We start from the raw sequence: 10,141 nt of genomic DNA on the forward strand, positions 1-10,141 counted from the left end.
AGGGCACGTTAAACAATAGCACCACCACCTACACTGTGTATGCGAGAGCTGGCACCATCAATTACCCATACATGACAATTTTTACTTTTCATAACCTGGGTGGAGAGAGCTTCATCTTATTTACAAATCAAATAATAAGCTTGTGTACTTCAAAGCATTTTTTCTCTGTCTATCTCTCTTTGGTTTTTTTTTTTTTTTACTGTCTGTGCTAGCCTTGCTTGCTTTTGCAAACTCAATAATTTAATTTTTTAGCTTGATTTGCTACATTTCACTTCCTTTACCATCATTTTGTAGTTCATATAGCAAGGATCAGGCCACCAGATAAGAAGAGCACTTTCACTTTGCTCCTAAGACCATTTCTTCCCCTTACCTGATGGTTGTTTGTAGCCCTTTGCTCTATGCTCTTCACACCACCTCCACACCCTGGGTGAAAATCTGAGATCAGTGGTACCATCACAAATCTGCAATGCAGTTGTACCTTGTCTTAGGTTAATGTTTATCTTATAGCAATGGATAGTAATACTTCTTGGATTTGCTTTCTACTTGATCTCTCACAAAATTTCTTGGGAGATAAAATGAACCTGCGATATATACGTGCCACCACTTGGTTGCTGAGCAGCAGCTAAACCTGCTTTTGAAAGGTTTTGAAAGACAAAATTGTACTTAGAAGCATTCTGTATATATTGAGAGAGTGTTTACGTTGGGGTGCAGTATAAATGGTCTTCCACTGTCACATCTTTCAGCACATGGAAATCATGCAAGTCTCTGTTTCCACCCTGCAGAACTTTGCAGTGTTGTAGGTACTTGTCATTCAGCATTACAATAGCAAAGTTGGAATAGAAGCCAGCCAACATTTACTCTGTTTTACAAACCTTTGCCTAAGACAAACACAAAGGACTGTTTAAAATTACAGTTCTTGCCAAGGACAGATGCAACCAACCAAAGAGAGTCTTTTTACCAGACCTAAGCAAACGGAGAAAATGAAGAGATGAATTTTTATGTAAATTGCTATTTAAACAAAAAGCATTTCTGATTGCTCTTTTATTTTGTGTTTCAGAGGCTGAGCAATCATATTTTTAGATGTATCCTTTAAGTTAGCGGCTGCTGAACTGGTAGCACCATGTGTATAGATTTTTATTGTACTATAATTTTTCGTATGTATAAAGCTCTAGATAGGAAAGTATATTGTATTTATACAGTCAGATGCAAATCACAACGTCAAAGGGTTGGCATGAGCACTCTCAATATTTTCTGCACAAAATTAGAGCAACTTGCTCTAAAAACATCCTGAGAAAATGTATGTAGGCTGTTGAACTACATAGACATTAAAATGTTTAGTTACATTTTCATGTTTCTTTCTGCAGCACATTGCATAATTCCTGCTTGCTTCTCACAGCACCGTCTTCAATGTCTACGTATGGAAACAAATCCAAGTTAGATATTTCACTATTGCCATTGTAAATCTCAGCTTGGAGACAATGTATTCACAAAATGGTTCTAAAGACTGTTTCTATTTTTGTGAATATGATATAAATTCAAATAAAACACTAATGAAAGAATATATTTGATTAATTTTTATCTTCCCTTTTTTATTTCTTGTGATTGGAAGTGACTAATGTGAATTCTTTCAGTACTGAATAATATTTTAATATTTATGAAAGGACTGCCGTAACTACAACAAAATCGAATAGCTTAAATTTACTGATATGTTGAAGACCTGATCTATTGTGAAGATACCCAGTTTCCAAACCTGTTTTATGTCTCACAGGCCTCACTGAAATAATGGATTATGTCAACACAGCTAGATTGCCTTTCTTGTTTGGCTGCTAAACTTAACAAAGGCCTGACTTCAGCACTGATTTAACTTCAAGGTATTTTGAAGTGTGCGCAAGGGCTAGGCTGATTAAGGATGCCATTACTCAAACCGAGCATTTCCTTTACTGAGTCAAAGCAGCTGAAACGAAAAAATCCTGTCCTTTGTGCTATTTTCCATCTAAATGGTGGCTATGCAAAGGGGACATCTCTCCTGATCTACTCTGCAGTTTGAGGTAAAAAGAGTGAAAATGCCTTCAGTTAAAAGCAAGTCAGGGCAGACTCCTCCTGTGGCATTTGCAGTCTGGGGGCTGTGGCTGTGCCAGCTGGGTGCGAGGGTGCCCTGTGCGGCCATCCTGCAGCCCCTGTGGTGCCCTGCTGGGTGTCCCGGGCTGGCAGCACCAGGTGGTGCAGAGCAGCCAGTCTGACACAGAGAGCTGAGCCTGCTGCTGGGCCATCACATCTGGAGTTGGGCTGGAATCTCAGTCAGGAGCTTCACTGCAATAGGACAAGCCTCATCATCATGCTCTAATCTGCAAACGTGAAGAATTTTAAGCGAGTGGTTCCCCTGCCATGGAAATGATGCATATGGGTGTTTGAGGATGGTGCCTCTGGAAGTGTTCAGTCTATATTGAACCAGCCTATATTTGAACCTGGAATTTCAAAGGGGCTCCAATATTATGTCCAGATAAATAGGAGAATGGGTTTGAATTTTGAACCCAAGTACAAACCCCTTGTTTAGCATGCAAAATCAGTATCCCAAGAGTGGTCATAGTTTAAGAACTTGGGAGTCCCAAATTAGGCTTCAAAAGGAATCGGAACTAGATTTCAGGCAAGTTCAGACTGAGATTTAAATGAGCACAGCTGGTTTTCCAGTAAGTGATTGGGGCTTTTATTTCTAGCAAGCTGAGGCCAATATTTGAGACAAACAAATATTTGAGGCCAAATTTTGAGACAAAAGTTTATTACACACCTAATAAACTCCCCCCACACCCCCATTTAAAAAAAAAAATTAAAACAAAGCAAAACTCTTCTTTGGTTGTCACTTAAAATCGAAGAAAGCTGCTGCTTTCAGCTGCAGTCTAAGGCCATGTGAAATATAAACTCAAAGCAAAATTCAGTTTACAAATCCTATGTAAATTGAGAATAACTAAGAGGAGTGCTGTAAACAGAGTCTACCTACATCTTAACACGATATAAATTTGTGTGTATGTCTGCATCAAGGACAAGTGAGAATTGCTTCAGGTAAGCGAAATCTGATACTAGCAAAAAAAAAGATGATTAAGAGTTACCAATAATAATAGCTTCCAAAAAATGGGTTAGTTACAATAATTTGAAAGAAAGGTTATCTCTCTGGATTTTCAGTATTTGCTCCCTTGCTGATGAAGATTTGCACAATGCAGTCTAAGTCCTAAACTTTGAGCAAGCCAAGAATTTTCTCCATCAACCACCCTTTCCCCAGATATTCAGCTCCTTCAGTCACTTCGGTGTTAAAGAAAATGATAGGGAAAGAAACAAATAAAGCAGGAAGAAGTGACTGGGTCAATGACCAGGTCTTAATGCACCAAAAATTCTGTGTGGAAATACAAAGGCTGTATGTGCAAAAAAATTTAATAACATCCAAGTCAGTCTATTTATAGTCTTTCCATCACAAGTTGGTCGCAAAAATTAAACACAAATTAGTGTTTACAAGTTTAATTATAGCTTTTAGAAGAACAAGAAATTATAGCAATATTCCTGTGTGTACTGCATCATCTTGTGTACCTAAAACAAATTTAACTATGAAAAATGACTGAAGCATTATTTCTGCTGAAGAATTTCTCCCCTCTGTATTCAGTAGGATATGATATCCTCTTTGCTTTCATCTTGGCTTGAAATTCAACAATAAGATCCAATCTCAACATGGGGAATGAAGAAGGAGATGGATGATCTGTATTGTAGCAGGTATTTCAGCAAAAGGCAAATTGTAGCTTGTTCTTTCTAAATTCTTGGTTCCTTATTTAGCATTTATACTGTCCCTGCGAACAAGATGTGAAGTTGGGGATAAATACCACTATCAGTGACACATCTTGTGAATTTTGCAGAGAGGGAGCCTCCCGGTCCCTCTGTAGGAGTGGTGAAGAGACCTTCAGAGCATGAAGATTGTGAAAGCCCCCTTCTTATACCTGAGTATGTTGAGAGGCTGAATTCAACACCTTAAAACCTGTTTCCTAAAGCTCCTGCCTGTGTTTTGAAAGCTTTGGACAATAATGAAGCCTTCAGCATTGTGTGGCAAGGGGATAATTGTACTTCACAGCTCACTAGGGAACGGCACAGGATGGCCTCATAGCAGCCAGAGGTGAGGAGAAGTGCTATGTTTGAGTCCCTGCAGAGCCTCTGGAGACTGCAGGGCTCTCCCTCTACTGAGGTCTAGTGCCACTGTACACCTTCATCTGCATTTCTCAAATGTGCCAAGGCAAAGAGGGGCTGGAGACTTTTAAGAATGCATTGCAAATGCTTTTGTGAGTGCTGCAGAAAGGTCAGAGGGTGACTGGCACTGCTGAAGTTCCTGGAGGTGTTGCTGACATGAGGATGCTAAGACACAGGTGCCAGCTGGAGAAATGGTCTGGGAGAAGGGGACTCTCCCTTCTTCAAGTCTTGCTAGCTTTGCTCTCTATTTGTCCACTTCTGTCTCCATTTTTTTCTCACATCCCTTTCTCAAGTGGTGTGGTTGTAACATCACTGACTGTACCCACCAAAACTGCTCTTTCCCTGGAAGGGAATATAAAGTGTTTGTCTTCTGAGTTGTTGAGTTCTAAGACCAAACCGTCTGGCTCTAGTTCATGTCTTTATAGGCGGTTAATTTGCCATAGTGGGGAGATTCAAAAGTGCAACCCAAATCTGTAACCAGGGGCTGTCTTAGGGAGTCACTGGATTTCAGAGAGGATGGAGGCTCACACCACAGGTCTGATCTTGCCCAGCCTCCTGTAGACTGTGGTACTTCTCAACACAGTCATCCTGTGAAGCCCGTGCCCAAACACTGACAGAAGGAGAAACAACATTCACCACCAAATACTCATAGGCTGGAATCTTATGCTGTCTAAGATCCCTGTATTTTCAAAGAAAGCTTAAATAGACATACAATTAATTAAAAAAAAAAAAAAAAGAGAACACATCACCTTGAATTTCATCCTGCTCACAGCAGATAGAATCATAATGTCTCAGGTAATTAGCTTTGCCTGAGATGATGATCACTCATTTTAGGAGTATATAAAATCTATGAGTTGTGATGTGAGGCAACCTGCAACTCCCCGTGCATCCTTCTAGAATTCCCTCTGTACTCCTGTATCTCTCTCTAAATCGTACCTCCTCTCCTGGGGAAAGGCTCCCCAGAGCTTATCAGATTCAATTATTGCTGTTTCATATCAATGTTCTCATGTGAAATCAGAATACAAATAATCCAAGACTACCTCCATACCCCCAAACAATTACAAATGCTGATGAATCACCAGTTATTCATGCCAAACCAATATTTTTCAGTATTTTATAGTTCATGAGTGAAGCATTTCAGCATGTTCAGACTGAAATCACTGGCATGCCAGGAGGCATTTCATGGAGAAGGGCACTCTGCATGGGGACACATGGCAAACCCAGCAGCTGCCATGCAGTCATATTTGTCTTATGGACACTTTGTATTTTTTCAAGTAGGTTTGGAGGTGAAGGGTTAAAAAAATTATACTTACTTTCAAGAAAGTTTAGCGTTAGATGATAAAGCTAATCCAATTTTTTACTTTGCTGCCACTCTATGACACACACATGCACTTTGCCCTCCTACTTCCCCAGACTTTTCATCTGATGTAATTTTTAAATATACATACAATGAAAAATTATGTGGTGGTGTTAAAACTTTTTTTTTTTCTGGTGTGTAGAAAGAATTTAATTCACTATGCATGGATAACCCATTTGTTTATACTCAGGTTAAGAACAAAGCCAGCTAATAAGCTTTGCTGTCACCTTAAATAAATGGTTTCACAAGATAATAACTCCATGCAGCTACGCCCAAGGGTCATCAGCATTTTTAAGGACTCTTTATGTTTCAGAAAAAGAAGTCACACTGTAAAAGCCAGCAACACTGTGGGAGAGCTATTAAAAACTGGTATTTTGTTTGGATATCAAGGTTAAGAGTTACTGGGGACCTGTGACCACAGAGGCTTTAAGCAGATCCCCCACCCCACAAAGGGCGTACACCAGCAAGCCTTTCCTCAGCTTGGAGGAAAGCAAGGCTGGAAATTGAGCCTTATCACAAACATATGTCCCAGATCATCCCCCATGTGAAACACCTTGAGCTTGATTGCAGATAATAGTCATAGCCTGTTCAAGCTGACTTGAAATCCTGCTGAAAGGGCAGCTCTGGCTCCCTTGTCTTGTTTCTCTGTGCCTGTTTGTTGCCTAGTGTTTGTACCAGCACTGCCAGATCCAGAAGTTATTCTGAAATGAAAAAGGTAAGTCTTTTTGTTAGATCTCCATATGCTGAGGCTGCAGGATCCTTAGTCCCAACTCAAGAGAGCAATTGGAAACCTGCAGTCAGAGGAACAGGAGTGGGAGGTGACTTCCTGCCCCTTTAGCAACTCTTTCAGTGTAAGCCAATTTGTGAAACCTGAAATGATCGCCTGCTTCATGGAGAGACTTCATGTGTGTCTGTGTGAGAACCTAGGAAGTGTGTAAATATCTAAATTAGCAACACCTTTCTTTTAATTTTGTATGGTAATGAGATCATTTTGTGTTTTACTTTTATGATGCTGTTTCTCTGGCCTTAAGAGTGTTTTTGTGTGCTTATCAAAGCACAAATATCCAGGGACCAGTGAGACTAGGGCACAAAACTCTTTTAACACTAAATGTGGCAATCCAGGGGTATTGCAAACTTCCTCTGCTGAGCAACACAGCCAAGTTTTCTGGGGAGTCAGTAACACAGGGTATTTGTTTGAGAAAGATACCTCCTACTAGTGAGTGTCCCCAGAGGATGGTGAGCAGGTCACATGAGTCACAAGGATCTCTGAAACTCTGACATCTGTGCCTGAGGAGTGAGGGAAGAAAAGGAATCAAAACTACTGATAAATGGGTTTGGGATGATGTTGGTGTTTTTTATTTGTATCACCAAGATAAAGAGACATAAGTAGTGGAATGTAACTTTAAAAAGAGAAACTGCAAAGATGAGTTTTGGGAATAGCTTCTTGACTTGTCCTTCTGAAGGGCAGGTTGAGTAACTGGAGCTGCTTGGTCTGCAGAGCTGTTCCATGCTCACTATGCTGCAGTGCACAATCAGAATTAAAAACTATTATAACTGTTATGACTGAAATTGCAGTGTGATGCATCAAGTCCTTTTGAACTCTGGATGCTGCATTTGCCTGTTAATATCTGAGAATAATTACCTCATCTCTCCTAAGAGAAGTGGTTGAGGCCCTGTCACTGAGCACCAGTAGGGCCTGATTTTCAGAGGCAGTGAGCAATCACCTATCAATGAAAAACCAAGATGGAAAATAAACTGCAGATAACAGACTGGTGCCAGCAGGATAGGATAGCTGTGAGCTGTTACATATTTTTTCAGTTTCAAACTTTTGGGATTGCATTATTTGTGTTCATGTGATATACTAGTAAATATGGGTTTTTTTAAAAAATACTCTGTAATCAACCCACACAGTTCAGTTCCTCTGCCAGTTCCCACACCCTCTTTCCTCTGCCTACTGAAAATGCTTGGTTGAAAAAAATCCTAAGAAACCACAAGTGGAGTGGATCATCACACCCCTGCAAAGGCTTGGTTGCAACAAATTAATTTCTCTTGGCTAGATTCTTCCCAGGGCTTACACATCTGCCCAAAGGAGTGAAGCAGAAAAATGCATCTCCTACCTAATGCTGAGCAGCAACTACACATTTGGTTTTGGGTGTGATGTCCAGGCCAGACATCTGCTGTGGGCACAGAGGTGATGTGGAGACAGCAAAGCTTCTCTGCCTCAGGTGGTGGACATGGGCAGATGGGGAACTGCCCTGTGAGGAATAGATGCTGCTGCTTCCTTCCAGGAAAATTAGCAAAGAAAATATGACTCTGAGGAAGTTTATGGGTTTATTTGAAGCAAGACAGCTACAAGTCCTTTTATACCCTGACTGAGGTACTAAGAGGTCTATGGTCCAAATGTTTGGGTAGCAGAAGGTGGATTCCTTTACAGCTGGGGAGGCCAAGATACTGCAGTAACAGTGCCCATCCTCCTTTTCCTGCTATGTCCTGGTGAAAAGGCAGGTAATGCACTGCAGTGGAAAGGGATAGCATGGAGAGCTCAGGGTTTACTATCTTGAGATATTCTGGAGTATGTTGGTTTTTATCTACCAAATGCAATAAAGCATAAATCCTAGATATGATCTGGATCATGTGGAGATGTACCCATGACCTGTCTGTCACATGTGTTCATATATCTGTGTGTTCCCAGAGAAATTGTCCTATATAGTGGGAGTTCAAAATTGCCAAGCATTTCAGGATGTGTCCTCTCATTTTCTCACTGGAAAAGTCTGATTTTTTTTTTTCCTCTGGCTATTGTTTTGAGATAATGAAGTTGGAGGCTACATTCTTCTTTCCTTTAGTGTAATTGTAAAAGTGTTTCTCCTAAATTCTGCTTTTGATAAACAGAGTGATGTGTTCATACCTCTGTGACGTGCTATGTGCTTACTTATTAAAGGACTTTGTTGTGTGCACAGGAATATGAAAATAACTGTTTTGGTTTCAGTCACTTGGAGGGATCTTGTAGTGGATGGTGCCAACCATTCCAGGCAGAGACTCTGCAGCTCATCACTGTGCCATGGTGTATCCAGCCACAAATCTTTCTCAGTGCTTCAGGTGATTGCAGCTGAAGCACAAAGTTGGCTTATGACAGATGTCTGTGTGGGAGATGCAGCTGCAACACCTATTCTTGCTGAATTATTTCTGGAGCATGATATGTTTGAAAAGACCATTTCTGCAATGCCTTTTGCTTTATTATACAGCTTTATTTTCTGCTCTAATGTGGGGAAAGCAATAGTTTGCCACAGGGACCCAGTATAACCCACAGATGAGACAGCTCGGGTAATGGTCTCTGGAGTTTTTTTCTCATAAATTTTTAACTCTACTTTGGGCCTGTCAGTTTTATTTCACCATGTAGAAACTATAACCTATAGCTGAGTGTGGTATGAAAGTGGAAAATTTCTGCTAGTAAGGTTTTTCTTGATGCATGACTCAGGGGAAAAAACAGGAAAGAAATACTAGGTTCTTAAATTAATCACAATGTTTTTTGCATTGGGTTGGTTTTATGCCTAATTTTTATCCAGAAAGCATGTTGCAGTTAAGTAAAAGCAACCATGACTTATGACTGCTAAAATTTTAACATATTATTTTTTTTAAATATTGTGAAAGTTTAAAAAAATATATTGCAATATATATAAAAAGCTATTTTTTTAGTTTGGAATAGATTTGTTTTATTTTTTCTTTTTTCTCTGTACCCATCTGACTAGTGAGAGCCTTTTGAAACTTTCCCACTGGAAATTTGGTTGGACTCCTGATCAGCATGCCCACAAAAATCAAGATCAGAAAAAAAGAAATGACACCTCAGAATGGAATGACTAGAGAATATGAACTGAATGTTTCACATCAGCAGGTCTTTCCAAAATCTGTTCAAGTGGTTTAGGAAGGTGTTTGAGGCGATCTTTGAGTTAACAGTGTGTTCAAAGAAGAAAGTCAGAGCTATGGTAAACTGAAAATGTAAAAGCAGAAACTGTACTGTAAAAGGGGATGGTGAGGAGAAGAGGACCAAGTCAAATGTAGGTCAGAAAGTGTAACTGCAGCTTCTCCAAAATTGCTACCCATACTCTATTTGCAAAACACATGTAAAGCCACAATGGATTTCCAAGGACAATCCCAACCACTGTTATGCTGTGTCAGTGTGATAGGCTGACATTTCTTTATAAACAGGAAAGAGACCATGTAAGGTTTACATGTTTAGGCTTTTGACTGCTTCATAGATACTTTCATAAACAAAGCATGAAAACAGGATCCTAATGAAATTACTCTAAACTGTGCTCAAACTCATTGCAAAATTGTACTCCAGGAGTGGCTATTAGTGATTCACTGTCAAACTAAGTTGAATTAAATGTGACTCCCCTGTGATCTTTCATGGGCCAAGTACTATTCAGTATTTTCATTAATGACTTTGCTTATGAAGAAACAGAGTCAGTTTGCTGAGTTTGTAGGTCATGCCAGCCAGCCCTTTGAAGGAAAGGGTAAAAATTCAGGATCACGATGATGATACGCTAGAAAAGTGATAAGTAAATA

Source organism: Agelaius phoeniceus, chromosome 6, assembly GCF_051311805.1.
Source record: "Agelaius phoeniceus isolate bAgePho1 chromosome 6, bAgePho1.hap1, whole genome shotgun sequence".
Taxonomy (NCBI): Eukaryota; Metazoa; Chordata; class Aves; order Passeriformes; family Icteridae; genus Agelaius; species Agelaius phoeniceus.